Source organism: Prionailurus viverrinus, chromosome A3 (assembly GCF_022837055.1).
Source record: "Prionailurus viverrinus isolate Anna chromosome A3, UM_Priviv_1.0, whole genome shotgun sequence".
In the NCBI taxonomy this organism is placed as follows: Eukaryota; Metazoa; Chordata; class Mammalia; order Carnivora; family Felidae; genus Prionailurus; species Prionailurus viverrinus.
The window spans coordinates 67,746,814-67,764,731 of record NC_062563.1 but is presented as its reverse complement, the minus strand read 5'-3'; the positions used below and the strand labels follow the sequence as shown (position 1 = coordinate 67,764,731).

Genomic DNA, 17,918 nt, shown 5'->3' with positions numbered 1-17,918 from the left:
CTGTAGCTGCTGATCTGATTGGATGGCTGGCATTGGGACTTTTACTTCAAATTGTGTATCTCTTTTTCATTTCCTTTTTCCTGAATCCACACTGTGTGCTTTATAAATGGAGATGACAATGGCCTACTATGGCAAAAGTGGCTACTTTAATCGATCAGAACTCTCAAGAGGCCCAGAAGTGGAAGATGGTCCAGATGACAATTGAAAACTCACTTTGGAGGCAAGTAGGGTGGAGAGGGCAAAGATCTGTCAGTCAGGTGGTATCTATGGAGTACTCACTGTACACCAGGTCCCTACTATGTGCAAGCACTCTGGGTGACACAAACAAATAGCACGATGCCATGGAAAGCACTGGACTGGAAGTGTTCAGGAGATTGGGGACCGGGTCCAAACCTCCCTTTTAAGTAGCTGGGCAATTCCCCTTACCACCCCCCCCCCCCGCCCCCAGCATCTTTGTTTCCCATCTGAAAAACCCACGAGTCGGATTAGAAGACCCTAAATTCCCATCCAACTCTAAAAGCTCTGTGATTCCAATAATTCCAGCCCCAAAACCTTAGTCTAATTTGGTGGACAAAATGATTTTAAATGATTACACATGAAACAGAGGGCAACCCAGGACAGGATGTGATTAAGGGCTGAGTTGTGCGGAACTGGCAGCGTAGGGATTAAGGACTCCTGGAAGCTGTGTGTAAAGAGCAGGGTCTGGAACCTCCCTAAACTCCTCCCCTCGGTCTCAGAGCCAATACAGAAGGGGGCGGGCTGGACTTTCACGCTAGACCACAAGGTGTCGCTGTCATGATGTGAAATCCATGGCTGGCAGGGATGCTTCCTGGGAAAACCTTTGCTGCCCATCTGGGTAAAGGGACCAACGCTAGCTTCCAGACCTGAAAACACAGGTTTCTAAGGGTGCTGAGCAGCTTAGAGCACACGGTTGTCTTTTGTCTAAGCAGAAATCAGTGTGTACCCTCTACCCTGCCCAGATTGACTCAGACACCACAAAAGAAGTGACAAGCAAGAATGTCAGTGCAGGACGCATAAAGGAGCCCGCCTCCTTACACACGCGTGCGCACACACACACATACACACACACACACTTTTTGGACATCGAGGTATCAGGACCACCCCCCTTCCTTCCCACACTGGGTCTCTACCCCACAGATCAGCTCCTTGCTTGCCCAGAAGGCAACAAGGAATACTAGCCTAAACTAGAAGCCTTCGCTTCACTTGCTCACCCCCAGGAGAGTTTGCCCTGGCGGTGGAGACAAGAGGCTTCAGCACAGAAGCCTAAGACTCTAGGCTAGTCACTGCCCTGGAGTGAGCAGTGTCCACCCCAAAGCCAGCAGCACTCAACATTCTCTCCATGTCATTTCCCTCGAAAGGGGGATGTGTGTGAGTGAAAAGTAGTGTTTTTTAAGGCTCTACTATGTGCTGAGCTCTGACCAAGGTGCTTTACATATATTGCTCATGGGTCCACTTCCTCTGCACTGGTTCCCACTACTCACTCTCACTTTGCCCCCCTGAAAAACAACACAAACAAACTGAAAACCTCTAAATCTCCTAGGGAAATAACCAACAGTTACTCTGATGTGTAGGCGAAAGTGCACAGAACTTGCAGCCCCCACACCTTGGACATTTTCAGTTCTGTTTCTTGACAATCATGTGACAATACATATATCATTTAACCTTTCTGAGCCTCAATTTCCACATCTGTAAAATAAAGCAAAGTTATATAGAAACAACTTTTTTGTGTTTAGTTTTGTTGTTTTGATTTTTTTTTCTTGAGGTGTAATTTACATACTACAAAGTGCACATATCATCAGTGTATAGCCCATTGAATTTTCAGGCTAACCATCCCAACACCCAGACTAAAAACAGAACACTGCCAGTATCCCAGAGCCCATTACCCCCTCTTCCAGTCACTAACCTTCCCCCCTCCCTCCCACCAAGGTACATACTAGCCTGACTTGTAAGAATACAAATTCGTGTTTGCTATTTTTATATTTAATATAAGTGGAATCATACAATATGTACTCCTTCATTTCTGGTTTCTTTCACTAAACATCTTGTTTTTACAGGTAGCAATAGTTTGTTTTTTATTTTTGGAAGTGGCGGTGGGGAACATAAGCAGGCGAGGGGAGAGAGAGAAGAGGAGAGACAAGTGGGCTGTGCTGTCAGCATACAGCCTGACGTGGGGCTCAGACTCACAAACCATGAGATCTTGACCTGAGCCAAGGTCAAGAGTCAGATGCTTAACCAGCTGAGCCACCCAGGCACCCAATGGTTTGTTCTTTATACTTGCTGTATAGTACTTCACTGTGAATATACAACAATTTATCCACTCTATAGCTGATGGATATTTGGGTAATTGCTTGTTGGGGGACTATCATAAATAGTGCTTCTCTGAACATTCTAGTATCTCTTTCTCTTTTTTTTTTCAATTTTTAAAATCGTGGTTAACATGAAATTTACCACCTTACCAATTTTTAAGCATGCAGTTCGGTGGTATTAAATACATTCATAATTTTGTGCAACTATCACCAAAAAACATCTCCAGAACTCTTTTCATCTTATAAAACTGAAACTCTATACCCATTAAACACTAACTCTATTTCCTCCTCCCTCCAACTTCTGATAGCCACCATTCTATTTTCTGTCTCTATGATTTTGATTACTCTGAGTACCTTATATCTTTTGGTGAACATTTTGTATTCATTTCTGTTAGACACAGTATCTGTTAGACTAATATCTCTCATGAATGTAAATGCAAAAATCCTCAACCAAATATCAGCAAGTCAAATCCAACAATGTAAAAAAGAAAGACATTCGGCAATTAAATGGGATTTGTATCAGGTATGTGAAGCTGGTTAAACATTCAAAAATCAATGAATGTAATAAATCGTATCGGTAGGTTCAAGAAGAATACATCACATGATCATATCAACAGATGCAGATAAAGCATTTGACAAAATCACATTCATGATAAAAACTTTCAGTAAATTAGAAATAGAGGGAAACTTCTTCAACTTGATAAAGAATAGCCACGACAAATCTATAGCTAACATCATACTTAATCGTGAGAAGCCCAAAGCTTTACCACTAGTATCAGGAACAAGGAGCAACGTTGTCCTCTCTCACCCTCTCCCACTACTTTTCAACATCATACTGGAAATTCTAGCTAATGCACTAAGACAAGAGAAGAAAAGGAAAAATATGTATGTGTGTATATATATGTATATATATATACATATACATATACATATATATATATTGAAGAAATAAAACTGTCTTTGTTTACAGATGACATGATTGTCTATGTAGAAAATGTCTATGTAGAAAATCTGAAGGAATCAATAAAAACAATCCTGGAACTAATAAGTGATTATAGCAAACTTTTAGGATACAAAATTAGTTTACAAGTCACTTTTGTATATACCAGAAGTGAAATAGTGGAATTTGAGATTAAAACCACAATACCATTTCCATTAGCATCTCTCAAAATGAATTGCTTAGGTATTTATCTAACAAAATATGTATAAGATCTATATGAGGAAACCCATGAAACTGTGATGAAAGAAATCAAAGAAGAGCTAAATAAGTGGGGAAATATTCTATATTCATGGGTAAGAAGACTCAATATTGTCAGTATATCCGTTCTTCCCACTTTTATCTGTAGATTCAATGCAATCCCACTCATAAGCCCAGCAAATTATTTTGTGGATATTGACAAATGGATTCTAAAGTTTATATGGAGAAACTGAGACCCAAAATAGCCAACACAGTATTGAAGGAGGAAAACCAAGTTGGAAGACTGACAAGACCCAAATTTAAGACTAACTATAAAGCTACAGTAATCAACACAATGTGGTATTGGTGAAAAAAATAGACAAATTGATCAGTGGAACAGAATAGAGAGCCCAGAAATAGATCCACACAAATGTAGTCAATTGATTTTTCACAAAGAGCAAAGACAATACAATGGAGCAAAGACAGTTTTTTTCAAAAAATCATCCCAGAACAACTGGATAGCCACATACAAAAACATGAATTTAAATGCAGACTTTACACACTTCCTAAAAATTAATTCAAAAGGGTCACAAACCTATGCATGAAACACACAACTATAAAACTCGTAGAAGATAACCTAGGAGCAAATCCAGATGACCTAGGGTTTGGCAACAACTTTTTAGATGCAGCACCAAAGGTGTACTCTATGAAAGAAAGAAATGTTAGGCTGGATTTCATTAGAATTAACAAAAAAATTCCACTATGTGAAAGATATTGTCAAGAGAAGCTACAGACTGGGAAAGATGATTGGAAGAGACATATCTGATAAAAAACTATTACTCAAAATATAAAAATGATTCTTAAAACTCAACCGAAAGAAAAGTAACAAACTGATTTTAAAAATAGGCCAAATATCTCAGAAACACCTCACCCAAGATGTACAGATGGTAAAGAAGCATATGAAAAGGTGTTCTACATCAGATGTCATCAGGGAAATGCAAATGGAAACAACAATGAGATATCCCTATACTCCTGTTAGAATGACCAGATGAAACTGGCCCAAACTATATTACAAAGCTATAGTAAGCAAAACAGTATGATATTGACATGAAAACAGACACATAGATCAGTGGAAGAGAATAGAGAGCCCAGAGATAAACTTATGCATATATGGTTAATTAATTTATGACAAAGGAGCCAAGAATACACAATGGGGAAAGGATAGTCTCTTAAATTGTGTTGGGAAAACTGGACAGCCACATGCAAAGGAATAACACTGGACCCCTATCTTACACTATATACAGAAATCACCTCAAAATGTACTAAATACTTAAATGTAAGACCTGAAATCTTAAAGGTCCTAGAATAAAACATAGGTGATAGACTCCTTGACATCAATCTTGGCAATGATTGTTTGGATCTGGCCCCAAAAACAAAGGCGCCTAAAAGCAAAAGTAAGTAAGTGAGACTACACCAAATCAAAAAGTTTCTGCACACTTTGAGGCACCTGGGTGGCCTCATTTGGTTAAGTGTCCAGGTCTTGGTTTTAGCTCAGGTCATGATCTTATGGTTTATGAGATTGAGCCCCATGTTGAGCTCTGCACTAACAGTGGGGAGCCTGCTTGGGATTCTTTCTCTCTCTCTCTCTGCCTCTCCCTTGCTGGTGTTCTCTCTCACTCTCTCTCAAAATAAATATAATAAACATTAAAAAAAAAGCTTCTGCACAGCAAAAGGAACCATCAACAAATCAAAAGGCAACTTACAGAATGGGAGAAAATATTTGTAAATCATATATCTGATAAGGGTCTGATATCCAACATATGTAAAGAACTCATACAACTCAACAGAAAAAAAAATCTATTAAAAATAGCCTGAGGACCTGAATAGACATTTTCCCAAAGATATACAGATGGCTAGCAGGTAACATAAAAAGATGCTTAACATCACTAATCAGCAGGGATATGCAAATTAAAACCACGATTAAATATCACCTCATACCTGTCTGAATGACTAGTATCAAAAAGACAAGGAATAATAAGTGTTGGCAGGGTTATGGAGAAAAAGGAACCCCCATGCACTTGTTGCAGCCGCTATGGGAAACAGTATGGAGGTTCCTCAAAAAATGCAAAATAGAATTACCACATGATCCAGCAATTCTACTTCTGGGTATTTATCCAAAGAAAGTGAAATCACTACCACAAAAAGATATATTTGCACACACCATATTCCTTGAAGCATTATTTACAATAGCCAAGACATGGGAACAAATTGAGTGTTCTATGGATGACTAGACAATGTAAATGTGATATGTATAATGGAATATTATTAACCCATAAAAAGAAGGAAATCCTGCCACTTGAAACAATATTTATGGACCTTGAGGACATTATGCTAAGTGAGATGAGTCAAACAAAGACAAATACGAATTATCTCACTTATCTATGGAATCTAAAAAAAAGTAACTCATCAGTACAGAGAACAGATTGGTGGTTGCCAGAGGTGGGGATAGAAGATGGGAGAAATGGGTGAAAAAAAGAAAAAGGAATAGCCAACAGAACACTGATATTAAATTCTTGCAGGGATGTGGAGCAAGAGGAACTCTCACTTATTACTGGTGTAATGCAAAATGGTACGGCCACTTTGAAAGACAATTTTGTTTGGTGATTTCTTACCAAACTAGACATACTCTTACCATATAATCCAATAATCACGTTCCTTGATATTTACCCAAGGAAGTTGACAACTTAGGTTTATACAAAAACCTGTATATGGTTGTTTATAGCAGCTTTATTCATAATTGCTAACCTTGGAAACAACCAAGATGTCTTTCAGTAGGTGAATGGATAAACAAATTGGTACATCAGACAATGGAATATACTCAATCTAAAAAGAAATGGCTACCAAGCCATGAAAGGATATAGGGGAAACTTAAATGCATATTACTAAGTGGAAAGAAGCCAATCTGAAAAGGCTGCCTACTGTATGGTTTCAAGCATAATACATTCTGGGAAAGGCAAAACTATGGAGACATTAAAGAGATCAGTCATTGCCAGGGGTTTGTAGGGAGGGAGAGATGAATAGGTGGGGCATAGAGAATTTTTAGGGCAGTGATACAACTGTATTTTGCTGTAATGGGGGATATATACCCTTACAAATTTGTCCAAGCCCATAGAATGTACAGCACCAGAAGTGACCCCCAATGTAGACTATGGACTTTGGGTGACCATGATATGTTAATGTAGGTTCATTAGTTGTAACAAATATGCCATTCTGGTGTGGGAAATTGATAATGGGGGAGGCTAAGCACGTTTGGGGGCAGGAAAGTATATGGGAAATCTGCATACTTTCTGCTCAATTTTTCTGTGAACTTAAAACTGCCCTAAAAATAAATTAAATATATGTATAACACTTAATGCCTGGTAGGCTTCATTGCACATGGATAAGGTGGGGGGAACCAGCTATTTCTCTGGGAAGTTCCCAGATATCAGTCTGTGGAGCAGTGTTTCTATAGTAAGTTTCTCTAGAAAAGAATCCCCCAATCTCCCATTGAGATGGGATTATGCCAGCTGTCAGAGTTTTGAAAGTAGGAGGAGGGAATGGAACTGAGGATGGAACTACTCTTTCAACTTGTCCTCTTGTTTTCATTGTCACACCTCACACTCGCCTTCGTGTTTCTTGTGGATTTCCAAGTTTTTATCCCCTTCTCCTCAGTGTTCCTTTCTGAGAGTCACAGCTTTCTGCACTATGCAATCAATTATGTTTCCTCCATTATCTTTCTAACTTGCAAGAAATTGGTGGAATCTCTTGTGTGCTAGTCCCTCCACTTCCTCTTTTTTTTGAATCTTTATTTAACTTTTATCTCAGTGGCATAATTAGCCAATCTTCTCACCCGCCATAAATCAGTATGTCACTCTACATTCCTCTTTTTCCCCTCACTCTCACATCCAGTTTTTCATCAAGTCTAATTGATTGTTATATTTCAAGTATCTCCTGCATACATATCCACCAATACCACTTTAGATCTAGCCCTCCCCCTTGGACCATTTGAAAAAAAGAGATTGTAATCTAAGGGTAAGAGAAAGTCCTGAAGTGAGTATTTGCCTTTGTGTTTCAGTCCTGACCAGGAGAATGTGCACCAGTGTGAATGTTCCTGGCCATTTATTTGGCTGGTGTTCTCTAATAGAGAGATGGTTGTTATGGCAAAATAACAGTATTTCTTGGGATAACTCCTTCCTTTTATCCTGACCTTCTGTGCTTATCAAAGAATTTCCTGGAATGAATGTTATTTCTCATTTTCCTTCCTTCTGAGAGGAGTCTGGGTTGTACTATTGGTAACTATTACCGAAAAATAACCAATAGGTCTTGTGATTGGAAACCATGGAACCTGATTACCGTTGAGAGAACTGCATCTGTTTGACGTGATAAGCGAAGGGCCAGGTCCTAAGTCCATGATCACCCCAGAAAGTTCTGATGCTCTGGGGAAATGCAACTGTCCAGCCTCTCCCTCACCCTCTACGATATTCTGAAACAGTCTCTCCCTCACCCTCCACCATATTCTGAAACAGAACTCACCATACTTTCCGTGTTACCCAATATATTATCAAAGGATAGGCAGCATGGCTGCAATACAGGCAATCGAGAAATAAGCTGAGAAAATCTCATTATGTCAGACTGATGACTTCTTCTTTAGTAAGAAAATAGGTAGAGCCAAGCACTCACACACACACACACACACACACACACACACACACAAATGCACACACCGTATTATCTGTGTATATACACATGCACATAGAGAATTCATATTTATATTTATATCTCTAAGCTCTTCCATCACAACACATTCCTAAAAACTAGGACTCCTTTGGCTCTACTGGTTGCCAAGGTGATTCTTGCTGGAGTAAACACAGTTTTGCTGGTCGACTCAAACAGAGAGAGCTTCATTTAGGACACTTCGGGCTCTCTGTTAAGATCCCTCCCCTTTCCTGAGGTCCTTCTTCCTGCCCACTCCTTCCCCAGTGCCAGGAAGAAATGCACACTGCCAGCTGCAGAGCTGGCTCAAGGTCTGAGGAGCTCTGTGTGGGAATCCTCAGTTAACACATGAGCCCAAAAAGCAACAGGAAAAAAATCTCAGTGCTCAGCTGAATTCCAGAAGCCTACTCATTCCAATACTAACAGATGAGTAGGAGAACAGGAAGGCAAGTGTCATGATCCCACCCCTCCCATTTTCCCTGGCTCCCTCTTCTGACCCTTCCAGCCTCCTCCTCCTCTTCCCCCAATTCCTACATCTGAGGCAACTCTGATCCTTCAGTCTGGAGACCCGGCATCTTTCACTTCTCAGTCTTTCAATGTTTTGGTCTTTGAGCCAATGAAGGCTGTACTAAAACTCAAAGCAATTTTTTGAAAAGGATGTGATAAAAGAGCTTTGGAAAAGTTTAGTGTACCTTCCCAGGAAGACAGCAGTGCCTTAAAACAGCACAGTCTACATAGCCAGGGCATCCCTGTGAGTCCCTCTGACCTGGCCCAGGTGGCCAGAACAAGAAAGAAGGCCAACAGGGCCAGCTCCTCTCACATGTCATCCCTGGGCACAATTTTTGTCTCTAAACTCCAAAATTTTCATTTGTTCTTTTCTTTTCCCTTCCTTCCCCCTTCCTTCCCTCCCCCCTTTTCCTCCTTTCCTTCCCTCCCCTTTCTTCTTTCTTTCTTTCTTTCTTTCTTTCTTTCTTTTCTCTTTCTTATTTTCTCTGTCTCACTAATATGAAATGAAACAAGGGGACTTTCATTTTGAGGTCTGGCTGGGCCTTTGAATGTGCTCTGTTTCTCCCTAGATCACCCCAGAGGCAAAACTGTCTCTGCTGGTTTTTCCAAGAAATCCACTCATGCCAAATCTTGGTGAGTTTAGCCGAATTTTTATAAGATTTGGTGGGGTTACAAAAGAGGATCACATCACAAAATGAGGACTCTTTTCTCCTCTCACCAGCTGCTTCTTCCCTCTGCTCTCCCTCCTCTCTGCCTACCATCCCTCCAAATTCTTCCCATTCTCTTGTAGTGCTGACATCTGCCCCTGGGTGAGGATGAGGTGCTTGGGGGGAAGGTAGAAAAAGAGTTACAGGTATATTCTACCCCAAATTTATATAAACATATCTGTCAAAGTGCTCAGAAGAACAAATGCCTCTTTATTAACACAACTCACTCTCTTTAGAGCACAGTCATATTACAGATAGCAAATCTTTCCCCATGATATCAGGATATCTATGTATGTATGTATGCATGTATGTATGTATGTATGTATCTATCTATATCATGTTAGTAACACTAGAAATCACTTTTTCTGGGGGGCATCTGGGTGGCTCAGTTGGTTAAGCAGCTGACTCTTGATTTTGGCTTAGGTCATGATCTCATGGTTCATGGGATTGAGACCTGCATCGGGCTTCTTGCTGAGGTGGAGCTTGCTTGATATTCTCTCTCTTTCTCTCTCTGGCCCTCCCCCACTCACACACACTGTGTCTCTGTTTGTCTTTCAAAATAAATAAACTTAAAAAAAAGAAATCACTTTTTTTTTTTGTAGAGAAAGAGAAAATGAGAGGGTTAGGGATAGAGAGAGAGGGAGAGAGAGAATATCAAGCAGGCTCCATGCTCAGCTTGGAGTTGACCTGGTACTCAATCTCATGAGATCATGACCTGAGCCTAAATGAAGAGTCAGATGCCCACTGACAGCCAGAAATCACTTTTGACTCCAGACCCAAATAGACACTGTAAGCCTCTTTCTTTTCTGGGGGCTTGCTTTTGTCTCCTTGGAGAATATTGTTGTTTTTTGGTCAGCGCTGCTGCTCTCCACTCTACTTCCTGGTAGCTGGAGCCACCTCTATACCTCTTTCTTGTCACCAAAGGCTGTCCTGCTCCCTGGGGCTTGCCTAGTGGTAAACCATGTGGCCCTTGTAGCCAGTGATATTTTCCTAATGTAGAGGGGGTTTCTCTGTCTCGCATTCAGGTTTATGACTTTTATGGCTCTGGTTCTTAGACATAGGCCCTCCTGCTATAGCTCTTGTATGTGGCTCTTTTCTTTGAAGGATATCCCTCAATGTTGCACACAAAATATTCCTTAATACCAATCTATATGCACTATTCCAAGGCCAAATCCTACTGCCCTGACTCTCTTCTAATTCAGTGTCATCCATGGCTCTTCTTGGTGTGTAGAGTGGGGGTGGAAGGATATAATACTGTTAATTCTTGTATCCTGGGCATCTCCCAAACCATCTACCTCAAAGCCTCCCTGCTTCTCCCAGAACTCCTGTGTTTGTTGGATCTTCATGCAAATAAAATTCTTTTTATTTTATTAAAAAAAATATTTTAGTGTTTATTTTTGAGAGAGAGACAGAGCACATGCAGTGTGAGAGGGAGACACAGAATCAGAAGCAGGCTCCAGGCTCTGAGCTGTCAGCACAGAGCCCGACGTGAGGCTCGAACTCACGAACTGCAAGATCATGACCTGAGTTGAAGTCAGACGCTTAACTGACTGAGCCACCCAGGGGTCACATGAATAAAATTCTTTAAAGCCTATCCTGGCATTCTAGAACAGGGCTGTCTAATAGAAATGTGATGTAACTCCCATATGTAACTTTACATTTTCTAACAGCTACATTAAAAAGAAAAGAAACAAGTGAAATAATTTTAATAATATTTAAAATACTATCATAGTGGGGCGCCTGGGTGGCTCAGTCGGTTAAGCGGCCAACTTCAGCTCAGGTCACGATCTCGCGGTCCATGAGTTCAAGCCCCGCGTCGGGCTCTGGGCTGATGGCTCAGAGCCTGGAGCCTGCTTCCGATTCTGTGTCTCCCTCTCTCTCTGCTCCTCCCCCGTTCATGCTCTGTCTCTCTCTGTCTCAAAAATTAATAAATCGTTAAAAAAAATTAAAAAAAATACTATCATAGTAACAAATTATCATCATAAAAGAATTTAGTGAATATTTTTGGTAATAAGTCTTTGAAATCTAGTATGCATTTTATACTTACAGCATATCTCAGTTCAGACTAGCCACATTTCAAGTGCTATTGCTGTCATATTGGACAGTACAGTCCTAGAGTTTCAAGGGTTGGTATAGAAATAGGTTCCTCTCTTGGGGCGCCTGGGTGGCTCAGTCGGTTGGGCAGCCGACTTCGGCTCAGGTCATGATCTCGCGGTCCGTGAGTTCGAGCCCCGCGTCGGGCTCTGTGCGGAGCCTGGAGCCTGTTTCAGATTCTGTGTCTCCCTCTCTCTGACCCTCCCCCGTTCATGTTCTCTCTCTGTCTCAAAAATAAATAAACATTAAAAAAAATTAAAAAAAAATAGGTTCCTCTCATGTATACAAAATATGTACAGATGTATCAAGTACAAACTTCTCAGCTGAGCTTTTAAGGCCGTCTGTAATGGGCTCCACCATTCCAGCCAGGCTGGTCTTCTTGTTGGTGCTCTTTACCTCTATTTATTTCTGCCACTATGCTTAACCTTTGGTATTCTCCTAATGATCCTCTCTCTTTCCTCTTTGCTGTTCTAACTCCAAACCCGCTACACTTCCATTTCTTCCTAGACGACAGCAGTTCCAATTGCTCTTTCTCACAGCTTTCTAAGTAAATCTTTGTAGGTGGAACCATCCTCTCCACTAAAACTGGAAGCCTTTTTAGAAAAGTATCCATATTATTTATAATACTTTTCAGTCACCCATATGGTTTGTCCTAGCACAGTACACACTAAAAATGCCTTAAGGCTTAATAGGCTATTAGATATAGTTTTTATACCATTTCCTATGTACCTTGTCTCTCTAGTTAGATTGAAAACTCCTCCCAAATCATATGTTGGTTCTTTGTTGTTGTTGTTTTTTTTCAAGTGAGGTACAGTTGACACATAATGTTACATTAGTGTCAGGTATACAACATTGTGATTCCACAAGTCTGTATGTTATGCTGTGCTCACACAAGTGTAGCACCATCTGTCACCATACAACCCAATTACCATACCACTGACTATATTTTTATACCGTACCTTTTATCCCTGTGACTTACTCATTCTATAACTGGAAGCCTGTACCTCCCAGTTTCCTTCACTCATTTTGCCCCTTTCCCCATGGCAACTGTTAATGTGTTCTCTCTATTTATGGGTCTTTTTCTGCTTTTTGTTTGTTTGTTCATTTGTTTTGTTTTTTGGACTCCACATATAAATGAAATCATATGGTTTTTGTCTTTCTCTGACTGACTTATTTCACTTAGCATAATACCATCTAGGTCCATCCATGTTGTTGCAAATGGTAAGATCTAATTTTTTAATGACTAATATTCCATTATATATGTATACATATATTTATGTATATATATATAAGTCTCCCATCTTTTTTAAAAAATTTTTTTAACGTTTTATTTATTTTTGAGACAGAGAGAGACAGAGCATGAATGGGGGAGGGGCAGAGAGAGAGGGAGACACAGAATCTGAAGCAGGCTCCAGGCTCTGAGCTGTTAGCCCAGAGCCTGACGCGGGGCTCAAACTCATGGACCGCGAGATCGTGACCTGAGCTGAAGTTGGCCGCTTAACCGACTGAGCCACCCAGGCGCCCCTATAAGTCTCCCATCTTTATCCATTCATCTATTGATGGACACTTACTCTGGCTCCATATCTTGGCTATTGTAAATAATGCTACAAACAAACATAGGGGTGTATATATCTTTTTGAATTAGTACTTTCATTTTCTTTCAGTAAATACCTAGTAGTAGAATCACTGAATCATAAGGTAGTTCTATGTTTAACTTTGAGGAACCTGCATACTGTTTTCCACAGCAGCTGTACCAAGTTACATTCCCACCAGTAGTGCACGAGGGTTTCTTTTTCTTTATATCATCACCAACACTTATTATTTGTATTTTTGATTCTAGCCATTCTGACAGGTGTTAGGTAATATCTCATGGTGGTTTTGATTTGACTTTCCCTAAAGATTGTGATGTTGAGATCTTTTCATGTGTCCATTTGCCATCTGAATTTCTTCTTTGGAAAATGTCTATTCAGATCCTCTGCCCATTTTTTAAACAGATTATTTGTTTTTTGGTATTGAGTTGTATAAGTTCTTTATATATTTTGGATATTAACCCCTTGTTAGATATGTCATTTGAAAATAACTTCTCCTATTTAGTCGGTTGCCTTTTCTTTTGTTGATGGTTTCCTTCACTGTGCAAAAGCTTTTTATTTTGGTATAGTCTCAATAGTTATTTTTGTTTTTGTTTCCCTCGCCTGAGGAGATATATCTAGAAAAATGTTCCTAAGACTGTTGTCAAATAGATTACTGCCTGTGTTCTCTTCTAGCATTTTTGTGGTCTCAGGTCTCACATGTAGGTCTTTAAACCATTTTTAACTTATTTTTGTATATGGTATTTTAAAAAATGGTCCAGTTTCATTCTTTTGCATGTAGCTGTCCAGTTTTCCCAGAACCATTTATTGAAAGCGTTGTATATTCTTGCCTCCTTTGTTGTAGATTAATTGATCATATAAGCATGGGTTTACCTCAAGGGTTTCTATTCTGTTCTATTTATCTATGTGCCTATTGTGTGCCAGCACCATACTGTTCTGATTACTACAGTTTTGTAGTATATCTTAAAATCTGGAATTATGAAACTTCTAGCTTTGTTCTTCTTTCTCAAGATTCTTTTGGCTATTTGGGGTCTTTTGTGGTTCCATACAAATTTCAGGATTATTTGTTGCAGTTCTGTGAAAAATGCTATTGGTGTTTTGATAGAGATTGCATTGAATCTATAGATTGCTTTGGGTGGTATGGACATTCTAATAATATTAATTCTTCCAACCCATGAGCATAGAATATCTTTCCATTTGTTTGTTTTAGTTCTTTTTTTAATCTGTCAAATCACTTAGCACAAATTCTTCCAGGATTTCAATATCTAAGTTTAGCCAAAATTGCAAAGTATTTCACAGATTAGTAGGTGCTTTTGCATACATAATCTTATTTGATTCTCAAGACAACCCTTTGAGATAGAACTTACTGATATTATCATCACTTTATAAATGGTCAATGTGAGGCTCAGAGAAGGTGATTAATTTGCTTGAACTCACACAGCAGGGACATGCTAAAGAGTCCAAACATCTACTTACAAATGAGAAGCCTTGCTTTTCAAATCTGTGGTTATCACCTCTACCTCTGTCACACCCCACCCCTACTCCTTCCAAATCAAGGTGGAACCAGGAGTTTGGTTTTGCTTTATTTTAATAATTAATGTTCTCCAGGATATCCTTGAGCATCTGGTCCTGCTGTGTTCAAGAATAAACATTTGGGAACTACTCCTCAGACAATGCTATGTAGAGGGCAGCTCCCTTTTTTGCTCTTACGGGGAGAATTTCCAGGGCAAGACATCCTTGTAAGGGATCTCCCCACCTGCTTCTCTTCCCTGACCTGAAAAAAGAAAAGAATGTAAAGATTGTTAAATATGTGTGAATGAACACTGTTCAGTAATAGTTCTACCTAAATGTAAACTTTCATGATTATTGCTCCAACAATCCAGTGATAATAGTTCAGAACTTTGAGCCCACACATCCCCTTTCCACACAGAATGCCCCACACCCATTAAAAGCAGCATTATTAAAAACAGCAGCTACTGGGCGTGCTTGGAAATAAATCTTCTCAAGTAAATAACTTGGAATGTTTTTATTTTAGAATATCAAAGGGAGCCTGGACCACATTATGGCTAATTGACTACATATTTCCATGAGCAGAAATGAAGCTATATTTTAGTTATAAGGATACCAACCACATTGTCTTTAATGCTGGTTACCAGCTTTTAAAAAAGAGATGAGAGAGAGAAGCAAAAAGTGAACTGCACACAATTTCAGCCTAACTTAAATCTTACCCCTAGTTCCAGAACAAGTTGGTAATGGGGGAATGTGGTGCATGCATTTTGGCCTAATTATAGCATTTGTAACCATGCTGCCATGGCCCTACCTTTGTGTAGATCTCTTCTGATAAGGAAATGTTCTAATGGACAATGTTCTCTCTCTCCTTCCTGGAGGGAGCTGATTAAAGTAGCCTAGGATGACTAGAAAAACAGTGCGTTCTGAAAGCTGAGCATACTGGAAAGAAGAGCCATTCCTGAAGAAACATTTATAACAAAGTTGATCTTTTAAAATGATTTGCATAATTGTTTTTGCGTTACATGTTAATTAGGCTTAACAAGCATTATTTATTTTAGAACCTAACCAAACATATCTGGGCTTAACTGAGAGAGAGAAGTCCAAGAGGAGGGTGGAGAATTCCCAGTGTGGAGCCCTCCCTTGCAGCCTCTCACTGCCCATCTGTCTCAGGGGAAGGTCTGCAAATGAAGCCTCACCTAGCACCTTATCCTCCCTGTCTATCTCCTCCCTGTTTACTGTTAAGAAAATGGCTCAACTGGGGACTTCTAAAACCTCTAGGCTGTGGGTGGCCTTGATTAAATGCTCAAGGAAGACAAGAAGAGAGAGGAAAATCTTGACTGTCCAGAACACTTGGGTAATGAGTCTTACTGGGTGGTGGAAATTTCCCAGATAACTGAGCATTTGCTTCTTCAAGGCCTGAAGTTAACCATTTCAAATGGCAGTCTATATAAAATGTGTCACTCTTCTCTGAGTTTTTAAACAATAGACATAATTTAACATTTTCTTGACTGAGTCACAACAATTATACATTAACTTGTAATAGAAATACAATAGAAAGATGACTTCAGAGGTTGCTGAGCCTGTATGATGGTTTATTCCCATATTAAATGACTCAGATTTGTATATATGTAATTCCTTGTAATGACTTTTTGTAGTTTTTGTGAAACCTCCCTCTTTCTAGTCAGAGTACTAACCATGAGCAATCCTTTCCCCCTCTTTGAAGGGATAGTTTCAAAGAATAACTAGAATACCTGGAATAATGATGGTGTCTATATTGGGTGTAAAGTGGAGGTAAATAGGCTTTGATGGAGGACGTAAGATAGCAAATAGGACTTTCTGCCGAACTTCCTCACTGAGTTTTCTGTATGGTACGTTCTGTGTGGGAAGATTGTCAGAAAGCTGAATTCTGGAAAGGTGAAATGTTATTATAGCCACTCCAGGAAGTTGATTTGAAAACTCAGAAGGATGCTAAGGTGAGGTATGAATCTCCCTCACAGAATTTATAATAAAAATGATTTTTCCGAAGACAAAAGCAACATGTGCCAAGTTTAAAATATTTAAATCTTATAGATATACACAATGTGAAAAAGCAAAGCCCCTCATATTATCTATATTTCTACCACCAAATAACAACTTGTGAAAAGTACCTCAGTGTTTTTTTTTTCTATCCACATCCTAGCATATTATTATGACTTTTTTAAAAGATAAGTTTAGTATCATACACGACTTTGCTTTACAACTTGACCTTTCAACTTACCAGTTTGTCTTGGCTATCTCCTGAATTCTCTGCTGTTGGATATTTGGATAGTACCCAGTGTTTCAGGGTTGCAGGCAACAAAGAAATGGACATCTTTGTATACATAGAATTGAGTATTCAGGGAAAATAAATTCTTAGATGTAGAATTTGTCCTTTGTATTAATTTCCTAAGGCTGCTGTAACAAAGTACCACAAACTGAGTGGCTTAAAACAACAGAAATGTACTCTTTCACAGTTTTGAAGGTTCAAAATCCAAAACCAAGATGTCAACAGGGCTGGGCTTTCTCTGAAACCTATAAGGGTCCTCTTTCTTGCCTCTTCCTAGCTTCTGGTGGCTTGCTGGCAATCTTTGGTATTCCTTGGCAGAGATCGAGACTCTGATCTCTGCCTTCAATGTCACATGATATTTTCATGGCGTGTCTCTGTCTTCACATGGCAATCTTCTCATAAGGACACCAGTCATACTGGATTAGGACACAACCCCACTCCAGGATGACATCATCTTAACTGATGACATCTACAACCACTTTATTTCCAAATAAGGTCACATTCGGAGATGCTGGGGGTTAGGACTTAAAAAAAAAAAAGAAACATATATATACATATATATATGTATAATATATATATATATTTTAAAAAATATCTATCTATCTATCTTTTTTTTCCTACGGGGAGGGGACACAGTTTAATCCATAACATCCTCAGGGCTTTCAAAATTTTAGTACATGCTGCCAAATTTTTTCCAAAAAAATTATGATTTTTGGATTTAGATTCTTACCAATAGTTGATGAGATAAGTCACAATAATTGTCAGTTATCTCATCTTTTCATCCATTGGATATTATTATTTTTATTATTTTCTAATTTATGTGGAAAATTATAACTCATTATTTTATTTTGCATTTCTTTCATTATTAGTGAAGTGAGGACATTTTTACTTGTTTTACTTATTGCTTGCATTTTTCCTGAGATTTGCCTCTATTATCTTTTGCCCATTTTT

At 39.2% G+C, this 17,918-nt stretch overlaps 1 long non-coding RNA gene across 1 annotated transcript in view; it reads left to right on the top strand.

Moving 5' to 3' along the window:
• Nucleotides 1–17,918, top strand: part of LOC125162417 (uncharacterized) — a 73,792-nt gene that overhangs the window by 33,061 nt on the left and 22,813 nt on the right. The window lies entirely within an intron of this gene.